This window comes from Mastomys coucha, chromosome X, assembly GCF_008632895.1.
Source record: "Mastomys coucha isolate ucsf_1 chromosome X, UCSF_Mcou_1, whole genome shotgun sequence".
Classification (NCBI taxonomy): domain Eukaryota; kingdom Metazoa; phylum Chordata; class Mammalia; order Rodentia; family Muridae; genus Mastomys; species Mastomys coucha.
The window spans coordinates 154338528-154351960 of NC_045030.1; the positions used below are offsets into that span (position 1 = coordinate 154338528).

General features: G+C 41.4%; 1 protein-coding gene across 5 annotated transcripts in view; it reads right to left on the minus strand.

Moving 5' to 3' along the window:
- Window positions 1-12260, minus strand: part of Cdkl5 (cyclin dependent kinase like 5) — a 221612-nt gene extending 209352 nt beyond the window's left edge. For all 5 annotated transcript variants that reach the window (XM_031370428.1, XM_031370438.1, XM_031370421.1 and 2 more), the window contains exon 1: window positions 12152-12260. The gene's annotated coding sequence lies outside the window, so the exon portion shown is untranslated. The remainder of the gene's footprint in view (window positions 1-12151) is intronic.
- Window positions 12261-13433: the final 1173 nt, after the last annotated feature.

Consider the following 13433-nt stretch of genomic DNA (forward strand, 5'->3'; position numbering starts at 1 on the left):
GAGGGAGGGAAGGAAGGAAGGAAGGAAGTCAGGCAGGCAAACAGCACAGGTACAAGGACAGTTCAATAAAGCCTAAGAACCAATGCCGAAAGTAAGCTAAGTTAAAGGCTACATCAAAAGCTAGGTTGCACAGGAAATCATGGAAGAAGAAGGTGATGATGCTGTGGTTATTTTTTCCATATGTATAGGGGGCAAAAGCAGCATTCAATACAGGTAGGAGCTAGCAATTCTAAACCAATGAAGACTTGAACCTCATGCACTCAGCAAGGCAAACAAAATTTTTGCATGATGTCTGGCATGGTGGCACACACCTCTAATTCAAAATCACCCTCTACTAAAAGCAAGGCTACTTGAGACTTGGTCTAAACAAACAGCTCCTAAACATGTTAGAATGCTTACTGTAGGAGATTGACATAATCTGGATATTCAAAACAGGCACCTCTGCAGAGCATGAGCATATAGAAGTTAATCTGAACACATGGGCTGGATGGCTAAGTGAGTTAAGAGCATAAAGCCTAAGTTCAGATACCCAGGAATTGTGTAAAAAAGCCAGGTGTGGCCATTCATGTCCCTAACTTCCTTGTTGTGGGGGATCAGGGATCAGACAAGGATTGGTTTAGGGGTACTGGCCAGCCATACAAGGTTAAGGTGGAGAGTGACAGAGTAGGATTCCAGACATTTTCCTCTGGCTTATATCATATAGTGACACATGTGTATACACTGAGGAAGTAAAGAAGAATAAAAGTCTGACACAGAATAGTTTAATATAAAAGACAAGGTCACAAAAAATGAGATTTGAAATGCTATGCTTCCTGAAGTCTGATATCCCTAAACAGTATTAGTAAAATTACCTAAAGACACTGTAAGTACACAAAAAAGATTAGAAATCAGGAAAGAAACAGCATAAATGTTGAGAAATATTAAACCAGACCCAAAATGTATTTGGAGAGAAAAATGAATAATTCAAATGTAATGTTGATATTTAATAAAATGTTTTATCAAGACATTAAATAACTTCAGCAGATAAATGGGATGAGGGAGAACCAACAGAGTTTTAAGTTTATATAAGGAAGAGAAAAGTGAAAACATTAGAAAAACATTTTAATTCAGTTATAAATAGAAATGACTTTGCTATATAAGGTTAACAGAATGGTGAAAGAGAAAAGGAATCTTAGGAAAAATAAAGGTAGTTTCTAGAAAAACAATGAAAAGAGTACCACAGATGATAATCAATCCAGGAAGCAGTTGCAAAAATTGTAATATGATGAGAAGAATATTTTACCTTGCAGAGATTATGACCTTTTTGACAAACTATCAGGATTCCACTAAGGTGAAATTCTTGGCTTGATTGCAGCCTTGCATTTCACAGTGCACTCCCCGCTTAAAGTCTCTAATAGTCCCCCAAGAGACAGGGGGAAAACCAGTGGGGCTACTGGGCTACTAAAGACTGCTGCATTCTTCTTTGTCTTTTCTCTTTTCTAGCCATTTTAGTATTCTTCCTTCTTAACATAATTAGCATACAAGGGGGCTGGAGAGATGGCACAATAGTTAAGGGCACTTGATCTTGCAGAGGACCAGGATTTCACTCCTAATACCAACATGGTGACACACTCTTCTGACCTCTGCTGGCACCAGGCAGACATGTGGTGGATATACATACATACAGGCAAAAACAAGCATACATATAAAATAAATCCAACAAAAACTAGCATACAAAACCATTAGATAGCATTATGGCATTTTCTTTTGAGATGTTTTTAACTTTATTTTTAATTACATGCAAGGGGGTGTGTGCACATGAGCACCCAGTATTCCAGAAAAAAGGATGGGATCCCCTAGAGCTAGAGTTACAAGTTGTTGTGAGCCACCTGACATGGATGCTGGGAATTTAATTTGAGCAGTATGTACTCTTAACCACTGAACCATCTCTCCAGTTCCTCATTTTATGGTATTTACAAAGCAATGTGGTTTTTTAAAGTATATTCTCTTCTCCCTCTATCTTCCCTCCTCTCACCACCCCCCTACATTTCTCCTACTCCTTTCAAATCTCATGTCTCATGTGTCCTTTTGCCTTCCATGGCCAGCTCAGCAACACCTCTTTTTATCTCCAGGTCTCCTTTCTAGTTTTACCGATTTAAACATTACACACACACACACACACACACACACACACACACACACACACACACACTCACTCACAAGCTAGGATTCAAAGGTCTTGTTTCTCACAAGCCTCTAATTCACACCTTGCCTCAGGGCATTTGCACCCTCTCTTTTGGAAAACTTATTTCCAATTAAAGCAATCCTTCTTATCCTCAAAATTCACGGAAAAGTTACCTCAAGGTGGCCTTCCCATCAACCCTCAGGATAGATTATCCACCTTAACCACATTATTTGTTCCCACGGATGACTTCCTCCCTCCGTCTCCATCTCAATACTAATCTCTTAGAGGGCAGGTCCACAGTCGTTATTCATTAAGTATTTGTTAAATGAAGCAAAAATAGATCTCAGGATATAAGAGAGGTTGTTCTATAAAGAACTGATGTAGTATGAAATTCCAATTTGCACAAAATGAATTTTTGTTTATGTCAATCAATTCCAATAGGCACAATTAAGAACAGCCTTTTCAGTAATGCTCCCTTGAGAAGCCCACACCTTTGCTCGAGCATATCTTAATTTTTCTATTAACCTTTTATTTAACCCCGTATATGTCTTTCTATTAACCACTCCCCTACACACCTGCCACACACCACCACAACCACAATCATCATTAACTACCACCTCACTTAAATCTATGTTTAAAACTACATTTGGGGACTGGAGAACAGCTCAGCAGTTAAAAAGCACTGGATTCTTCCAGAGGACCTGGATGCAAATGCCAGCACCACATGACAGCTGGTACCTGCAACTCCAGTTTCAGGGGATCTGACATCCTTTTCTGGACTCCACAAATATTCAGGCAGTGCACAGACATAGCAGTAACTAAAACAATCATATACATAAAAATAAATCCCTTTTAATAAACTCCAACTCTGCTTCAAAAGAAAATAAAGAAAACCTTTTTTGTGTATGTATTGTATGACTTGAAATTCAAATTTAATTGTAATATTATTAATTATTACTAGCAATTAAGGTCTGTGTATCCCACAAAAACCTGATGTGCCAGGGTGGAGTGTCTGGGAATGTGGATAAATTCTAGGGGAATTCTCTTCTGAACCAACTCTAACAATCTCTTTAAGATTCTACTTCTTAGGAAACTAGTTTCTACAACTGGCCAACATCAGGGCAATTCAGCAAATCTAACCCAACAAGTTTTCTTTAGCTATCATTTATCACCATGTTGTGGAGGATGGGGTGTATGCATATGTACATGTTCTTATGTGCACGTGTGTGTACTTGGGTGTTCACAGTTGTATGGAAACCAGAGGTCAATGTCTGGTGACTTTCTCTACCATTCTGCATTTAATAAAGTCTCTCAATGAATTTGGAGACACTGATTCAGCCAGACTAGCTGGCCTGAAAACATCTGGGATTGACCTGTCTCCACCCCACCACCACCACTGAGGTTACAGTGTGTGTTTGCCACCCCCACTCTTCTCTCATTAAATGAATTTTATTTTAATCTCACTCAGAAGGGGAAATAAAATAGACATCAGAAGTAGATGGAGGGAGGGAGGGAACGGGATGGGAGAGAGGGTGGGGAAGGAAGCAGGGGTGGGGATCACATATGGGGAGAGGGGAATTGAGAGGGCTGGGAGAGAGAGAAGGGAAATCAGTTTGGGGCATCTCTGGGATGAGACTAAGACCTGGGAGACAGAAGGCTCCTGGGAGTCTATGTGGGTGTCCTTAATTGAGACTTCTAGCAGCCTAGGATATAGAGGCTGATGTGGCCACCTCCTGTAGCCAGGCAGGACTTCCAGTGGAGAGAGGGGGATACCAAATCATCCACTAACCTTCAACCCAAAATCTGTCCTGCCTACAAGATGTGCAGGGATGAAGTTGGAGCAGAGATTGAGGGACTGGCCAACCAATAACTGGCCCAACTTGAGACCCATACCATGGGAAAGAGTCAACCCTTGACACTATTAATGATACTCTGCCCTGCTTGCAGACAGGAGCCTAGCATAACTGTCTCCTGAGAGACTTCATCCAGCAGCTGATGGAGGCAGATACAGAGACCCCCAGACAAACATCAGGTAGAGTTCGGGGAGGCTTGTGGAATAGTGGGAGGAAGAATTGTGGGAACCAGAGAGGTCAAAGACACCAAAAGGAGACCTACAGAGTAAACTAACCTGGACCAATGGGGGCTCACAGTGACTGAACCACCAACTAAAGAGTGTGCATGTGCTGGACCTAGGCCCCCTACAGATATGTAACAGATGTGCAGCATGGTCTCCACGTGGGTTCCCTAACTATTAGAGAAGGGACTTGATTCTGTTGCCTCCCTTCGGATCCCTTTCTCCTAACTGGGCTTCCTTGTCAGGCCTCAGTAGGAGAGGATGCTCTTGATGTGCTAGGATGAGTAGTAGGAAGGGTAGAAGAGAATGGAGAGAGGGGGTGTGAGGGTGGTACTGGAAGGAGAGGAGGGAAAGGACTGCAGTCATGATGGAAAGTGAATAAATAAAGGGAAAAAAGAAAAACAATTTTTTTCATACAATATATTCTGATTATAGCCTCCTCTACTGAAGCTCCTCCCTAACTCTAAACCACTCCACATCTTTCTTTCTCTCATGCATTAGAAAACAGGCAGGTCAAAAATAATAATAAAATAAAACCCAGAATAGGGCAAAATAAACAGCACAAAGAGCCAAAAAATCTACATACTGACAGAGAGACGCACACATTCGAACACACAGAAAACCCCTAAGAACAAAATCAGAAACCAAAAGACCTGTACAGTAAAAATAAATAAATACATACATAAATAAAGAAGTCCACACAAACCATTATGAGAACAAGAAAAAAATGTAAGAAAACCATGTCTAAATCCCACCACCATACACTCTGAAGCAACACAGAAAGTAGAAAATATTTGGGTATCTGAATACAATGAAGGCTGTTCTATAACATGCACAGCACAGATGATCTGTCTAAGACAATCAGAGCTCAAATAAGAGATCAAAGAGTAAACAGCACAATGGCACTGGCTCAGTATAAAGAAAACCAATTATTCTGCCCATAGTTTTCTGTCTGAAAGTGAGTTTTCCTTATACAATCATTGTATGATTTTTAACCTTGATTTCTTTTCTATGAGTTTCTAATATATCACTAAGAACAATGTTATTTCATTTAGTAGCTTTACAAAAAGATGAAATCAGGACTGAGAATATGACTCATTGGGTAGAATGCTTGTCTGGCTTGTTTGAGGCCTGGGATTTGATCCCCAGCACCACATAAATAGTATGGCACACAACTGTACTCCTAACACTCAGAGAGAAATGGACTTAAAGGCCAGCTTTGGCTACATAGAGAGTTTATGATCAGATTGAGCTACAGGAGACCCTGACTCCAAACATAATTAAATAAAACCACAAACACAAATGAGCCATTTGTACTATGATTCTTCATAGTCTTCTAACAATTGTGCTTAAGTAAAAATTTGACACTGGACTGAAAGGTGGCTCAGTAAGAAAACTATTTGCCACTAAGCTTAATGAGTTTAGTCCTCAAGTCCTACATAGTGGAAGGAGAGAACTGATTCCTGAAAGTTGTCCTCTGACCTTCATGTGCATGTTCACATACTCATGTATACATAGACACAGACACACAGACGCACACACAGCAAATAAATAAAAATGAAACACAAAAATTATGACATGTATAAGAAATTACATTTGAAATACATCTTTTAAGATATTGCTGGTGTCTGGAGATTAAGAGGCCTAGTTGAAGCAGATAAATAGGGTTTCAAAAACTATGTTTCAAGGAGAAAATGTTTTAGAATGATTGAAATGTTCTAAAAATTGACAGTAGTGGCTATAAATCTCCATAAATTTATTAAAGAATAATTAGTATACTTTTTAAATAAGAGATACTTTTGCTGGGGGTGGCAGTGCACATCTTTAGTCCCAAGACTAGAGAGGCAGAAGCAGGTGGATCTTTGTTGAGTTCAAGGCCAGCCTGGTCTACACAATGAGTTCCAGGACAGCCAGGATTACACATTGAGATGGTTGTTCAAAAACAAGTGTTAAACTGTACATTGGAAAGCTGTACTTTGTACAGAAATCAACAAATATTTTCAAGGCTCCATCTGTGCACAACATCTCTCTGATCTGGCCAAAAAGATCTGGTTCGGAGCTCTATAATATCCATCACTAAATGACAAAAATGATTTTTATCAACTGAACAACAAAGATGGCATGCTCTTTTCTTCTCTTCTTTCACAGGAACCTGTAAGTCTTCTTTCAAACTAATCTTTAACAGTTTGGCTATCTTGCTTTAAAAATAATATGGCTGGCAATATGGCTCAGCCTGTAAAGACACTAGCCACCAAGCCTTATCACCTGGGTTCAATCCCGGAGCCCCATATGGTGGAGGGGGAGAACAGACTACTGCAAAGTTATACTCTGACATCCACACAAGTGCCATTGAATGTGGGTGACCAGCCACACCTACATACAAAATAAACAAATGTAATAAAAATGTAAAGAAAAATCATCATCTTTCTCCTCTTCATTGTCATCATCACTACCACCACCACCACAACCACCACGAAGTATTAAGTAGAAAACTACCTTTAAAAAAGAAAGATAGCATCTTATGGCTGGCTTTAAACTCACTGAGTAGCCAAGAATGACCTCGATTATCTAATCTTCCTGTTTCCCAAGTATTAGGATTATAGGCATATGCCACCACACACAGTTTATGGAGAACTAAAACTTGATGCTTCCTGAATGCTAGAGATTACAGATCTCTCTACCACCTCCTGTTTATGTGGTGCTAAGGATCCAACCCAGGGCTTTGTGAAAGTTAGACAAGCACTCCACTGAAAGGCCTACAACTCAGCCCCACAATTTTGCTTCAAGAGAAAAATATTTCATTAGAGTTCAATCTCTAATGAATGAGGGGAGGCCGAGAAATGGCTCAGGGGTTGGGAGGGCTTGCTGCTCTGTGCTTCCAGAAGACCAGAGTTCAATTCCCAGCATCATATCAGGCAGTTCAAAACTTTCTATAACTTCAGCTCCAGAGAATCTAGACATCATCTTCTGGCCTCTTGGATACCCACATGCATGTACACATAAATAAAAAAAAAATGAAAGAAACAAGAACAAGAGCTATAGAAATGGATTCAGCAGTTAAGAGTACTGACTGCTCTTCCAGAGGTCCTAAGTTCATTCCTAGCAACCACATGGTGGCTCACAACCATCTGTAATGGGATCCAGTGCCCTCTTCTGGTATGTCTGAAGACAGCTACAGTGTACTGGAATATATAAGATAAATAAATCTTAAAAAGAAAAAGAAACAAGAGCAATGTACCTCTCAAACTGAATTCAAAGGATATCTTTATAATCCTTATTACTGTAGTAATTTTAATCAGCCAGTGTAAGCCTATAATGAATATGCAGAAACACGAAGCACCAAGTGTTTAACTAGAAACAATTATCTCATTTTGGACATACATGATTATATGTACAACTTTCATTTATGAAAGACTCAAACCAATGAAGCTGTACTTGCACAAAGTCTATACTTCTGGTTGTCCTAACCAGCAGTTTTGGTGGATCTAGTCCAGTCCAGCATGCCACAAAAGTCCAGGCAGCCTTGCCAATGAGGCCTATCAACGCAGGAAGCAAATGTATACCTCTAGGAATCCCCAGGCACAATGTACAGAATGAATTCAAAACAGGCTTTAGGAACCACACCGCTGCTTTAAAAAGAAGCAGAAAGCAGGGCTTGGAAAAGCACAATTACAAGTCAGACCGGTTTGTATGGCAATTTTGCCTCTTCTGCTGACTAGCTAGCTAATATGTGCAAATTATTTCTGAGCCTGTCTGACATGTATATGAGAAATAAGGAATACATCTACCTTGGAGAAAGGCTGTGAGCACACATGCAGCACATGAACAAATAATTTGCCACAGCATCTGGTATTCAATAACGGTCAATGGATGTAGCATTATGAAAATTACAGAGCAGACTATACAAAAGAAAGACTGTGCCGGGCAGTGGTGACACACGCCTTTAATCCCAGCTCTTGGGAAGCAGAGGCAGGCGGATTTCTGAGTTCGAGGCCAGCCTGGTCTACAGAGTGAGTTCCAGGACAGCCAGAGCTATACAGAGAAACTCTGTCTCGGAAAAAAAAAGAAAGAAAGAAAGAAAGAAAGAAAGAAAGAAAGACTGCACCTAAAATGTCTGATGAGAACTACCCCCAAAAGAAATGTCTTTAAGTAAAAAGACTTAATTCAAATATTGACAACAAATGTCCAAGAGCCTGGTCCTGGTCCTTTTAATCCAATAAATAATTTTCTGTTAATTGCCAAATCTGAAATATTTCAATGTTAAATATCTCTGTAAGTAGAAAGTCCTCCGTCTCAGTTTTCATATCCACTGATGGAAATGCTTCCCAAATTCCTATCTCCATATGAACAAGTGTATAAAGTCAACTGAAAAATGACACTTGATATTTTAATTATTAACTAATGTATGCACTGCCCCATATAAAGGAAAATTTCTAAAAAAAAAAATCAAAATGTTAAATCTAGATTAAAAATATTCCAGCACATGGAAAGCTGAGGCAGGAGGATTGCCACAAGTTCCAGGCCACCTTGGGCTACACTGTTGGTTCCAAGAATGCCTGAATTTAAAATGAGACCCTATCTCAAAAAAATTTAAAAAAAAAATCCAAATGCTAAAAATGAATTATCAAAAAAATGAAAGAAACATAAAGGAATGATTTTAAGATTGAAAGCAACATGTATCCTCATACAGAGAGCTTAAAGGCAGACTGCCTTCCTATTTGCCTCTGTAAGGAGCCAATTCAAAGCCATGCGCTCTGCCTCTGAGCTCCAGCTCAGGTTCTAAATGTCTTGAGTTTGCATTCTTTTCTTCAGTTGAAATATGTAGCCCACCTGACAAAATTATCAGATGTTGAGTGACCTTTGACATTTTCTCTTCTCTGTCAAGGAATTTGATGTTGCCAAAAATAAAATTTTAAGATCTAAAATTATCTGATTTTGAATAAAAAGCCCTTTCCAATCAGAAAACAACCAAATATCTCAAATCTTTCTAGTGTTGTACTAAAGAGTTATATAAAAGATCTCCTTCCTTTCTCGGATCTATGCAAGTGGATTAGTTTGTTCATTTTAAATGAATCATGTTATTATTTGGCATCAATTTGCCATACTAGAATATCATACTCTCACACTAACTGCCAAAAATAAAATTCCATATTAGCACACTTTTGAACAGCCAAACATTAAAATCCTACTAAAATAAAGGACATCACCACCAATGCTGTCAAAATGGAAGAAGAAAAGCGTGACAATGTTAACAGATAAGAAAATATTCCCCAGCTCACTTCTTTACAAATTTCCTACAAGCTTATTTCTCAGCTATAGTTCAATGTTCTATTATAAAGTAAACTGAAATGTAAATCATCCTGAAAAGCTAACTTCCTGCAAGAGGAGCTGCTGTCATTCTCAACAATGCAACTGCGGCTGAGAGTCTCTCAGAGATTCCTAGCCACTGTGGAGAAACAGGTTGGGGAAAATGCATACTTAGAGGAATTTCTCCACCTCTGTATTGAAGATTTGTAGTGTAAGAATACTACACCTTCAAAACAGAAAATGCCACATAAAGTCTGGTTCTTCTCAAACGTAGACTATCTAGAACAGAATACATTTAATTCACAATCACTCAACCTTCTATTACTCATTTATATGAGATGGCCCTGCAATTTCACTCAATGGAAACCTTTCAAAAAAAAAAAAAAAAAAAAAACCTCAGGGAGCACATTAGCTGCATCTCTGACTTAAGATCCTTGCATAAACAACGACAAAATCAGAACCCTGATAGGGGTGCTTAAGAAGCCCCTAAGGCATTAATATAAGACTAAGCAGTGATAAAAGCAATGCTCCCCGGGGAAGAAATTTTATTTCTAAATATTTTTTCAAACACACCAAGTTCTTTTTATTATATTTAAAAAATAGGCTTAAGAGCTATGCTAAATCCACACAACAATGAGGACAGTAAACTCTTTCTATTTCTACCTAACAAATGAAACACTGCACTGACTATGTTCAAAAGACAAGCCAATTCAAAAGAATTTGATGCCTTTTCCAAAAGAGAATCCCTCTTCCCAAGTACTCAGAAATGGTGGATTATTAAACACTCTTGGAATGGTTAACTTTATTTAGTATGCCTCTTTTGGAGTTCTGTTCTTTAATGCAGCCAAATGGTATTTTTCTCCCTAATTAGGTTTCCCTGTACTTGTGCAAAGCCCAGCACACACAGTGTTGGCAGCTTTAGTTTTACAGCTTCTCTCTTCTGGCTCCTTCTCCCCTCACCTACCCTCCTTACCCCACCCCACCCCCACCCCCAAAAAAGAGTTCCTTTTCAAATGTTCTCCTCTAGGCATTTATCAACAGAAACACCCACTGGTGGTGTCAAACTGGTAATACTGCTGCAAGCTTCCTTACTCCCATTCCAGCATCAACGCCAAAAATGCTCCAACCTAAAATAGTACTTTTAATAAGGAAAAGGCTTGCTAGGTACTTAAACCTCCATTCTCGGAAAGATGGAGGTCTTTTACGTTTTTATTATTAATGAATCCTAGTTGGGTTGTTAAATGTAAGATCACACTCCCCCTTTCAACACCAGATATACAGGGATAAGAAAACACATCCTTTTTGCATTTTACAAAAATATTTTAATACACTTAAAGGAATTAAAAATGAATTTACATCTAAATGTTATGCAGTCTGTAATTCCAAAGTGTCTCAGTAAAAATGTCTTTTTTGTAACCCTACAGCAAGAAACAAACAAGCTGGAAGTGTTCCAGCAGATGTTACCTAAAACCCTAATCCTATATTCTATACATATTTATGCCTCTTTTTTTTTCAGTCAAATGCTCTCAGACAAATTAATTTGTGTAATCTTTTATACTGCCTACATAACCATTACGTTCAAACAAGCCTAAATCAGATGCGCGGAAAGAAATTATTCTGTGTCAATACTTTCTAAAATCAGCTTAAATTTCAGCCAATTAAAAATAATTGTGTTAACAGAATACTGATCTGCAACTATTTAAATATCACAGCATTCTTCAAGTCTGTCTATAGAGATACTAAGGTCAAGCTTTTCTTATCCAAGCATCTGTGCCATGCCTAACTCAAGTGAAGCGAAAAAACCAAAACCCCCAAGAAAGATCTGCTTTTACACTGAAATATGCCCAGGTTATTTTTTACCCCAACGTGGGCACAAAGAGAAAAAAAAGAAAAAAACGTGTCAGTTCGAGAAGGACCTGTTCGTTCTGGCAGATGGTTCCAAACCCCAGGATTCAATTTCTATGAAGGTCCAAAGGGTAGGAAGGTCTGAGAAGAGGTCAATTTCTGCTTCTCTGCCAGCACGCCAGCCGTGAACTTCACAGTAACGCCTGAAACTTGTCCTGTGGAAGGTGGCAGAAACCTGCGGGGCTGCAGGCGGGGCGCTCGCCCACCCTACCGGGCAGCCAAGGTCAGAAGGACCAGGGCTGCGAGTCGCAGCTGCCGGCGGGTCCCGGGCTCTCTGGGAACTTGGGCGGGGGTTTCGGGGGCTCTCCTTGGCGCGAGCGAAAAAGGGCTTTCCCTCGCTGCAAGCCCGGAGAGCCCTGGCCACGGGGGCGGCGGGGTGGGGACACCGCAGACCTGCAGCAAAGGGGAGCCCCGCGGGGTCCGACCTCGACCTACCATACTTCTAGCACAGCCCCCTCTTTCTTCTGGCACCAAAAATTCTAGCCCCAGCCCTTCCGGGAAGACCCTAGAGACTCGTGGTGGATCGCCGAGGGAGACTCCAGCTTGGGACGCCCTCACCGTGTCTGCCCGTTGTGCAGTGACCGGCGTTGCTACCCCCTCTGTAACCCTCCTAAGTGGACCGACTGGGTTCCCTCTCTAAAGACAAACTAGTGGACACACGGCCAACAGAGACGGCCTGACGGGCAGACACAACTACTCACCCTGCCGAGTCCCCCACCTCTATCGGGGAAGCCTCCACTCTCGCGGCCGCCGTCACCGCTTTACCTTCCCTAGCGGCAGCGACAAGTAACCGAAACCTCCGGCCCCGCCCTCTCGCCGGAGCGAACGCGCAGCCTAATTTGATGATCGCACCGCCCCCGTCTGCCCATTTGACCCAATCAGCAAGCTCCTCTCATTCCGCTAGGTTCCGCCTTAGCCCCGCCTACTACTAGGCGCCAATGAAGAGAAAGTGCTCGTGCTCGAGTTCGGGATCGCGCGCCCCGCCCACGCCGCTCGTTCTCGAGTCCCCCAAAATCCTAGAACCAGGATTTCTTGTACTAGCTCTCTACTACTCGAACGCGCTTATGCGCGCTCTCGATGCTCCTCCTGGGGCACCAGGTTTGGTTGCCCTGCCAGGCCCTAGCAACCTGGGCTGCTAGGATGGGAGGGGCGGGGTTCAAGCTGCGAGCTTACGTGGGGAGGGGGAAGTGAGGGAGGAGTAGGATAAGGGGAGGGAGAGATCGTGACTGAGAGAGGGGTGGATGTGGGGGTTGAGGGGAGGTGAGGAGGCCCGGGAATCCACCTGTCACTGCGGTAGAAAAAAAAAGGGGGAATCCTGCCTCCAGCGCAGCTATCCTAGCCTCCCTCTCTAGGGACCAGTGCGTGGAGTAGGTGGAGGGCGGGGAGCAGATTTCCGGCGGGAGCCCGGGCAATGCTTGAAAATAAAGGACGAAGGGTGGCTCTTCTCGGTCGTTGGTTTTTTGTTTGTTTGGTTGGTTGGTTTTTTTAAAGATATTGAAGTCCATTGCTGCTGCCTAACTGTTGAAGCTGTGCGGGCACACGCTCGCAAACACTTTCATATGCACGTTCATCTCGCAGCCTGCGATTCCCTGGGGTGACTTAAGAGCAAAGAACTGGCAGCCCGAGGATTCCTTACACAGCAGCTGGACGCGTGCAAACCGCGGCAGCCGGGGCTGCAGCAGCAAACCACAACTCTACTCCAGTCCGATGCTGCTCTGCTTTACACGATTCCCCAGCTGGTAAAAAAAAAAAAGCAATGAAGTCATCGCCGCACCAGCAGAAATATAAAGATCTTAAGTCCCACCGCGAATCAGGTTTCCAATGAGGATGACTAGTGAATAAGATAGAGATAGTTCCAGTGCACTTTTTTTTTAACTAAGAAAAAAATCTTTTATGAAAGACCTTGCAGACAAATCTATGAAAAGCTGCATGATTTTCACCTTTAAAAAAAGCAGAGAGGAAGAAAAGGTTTTTCTGGGTTTT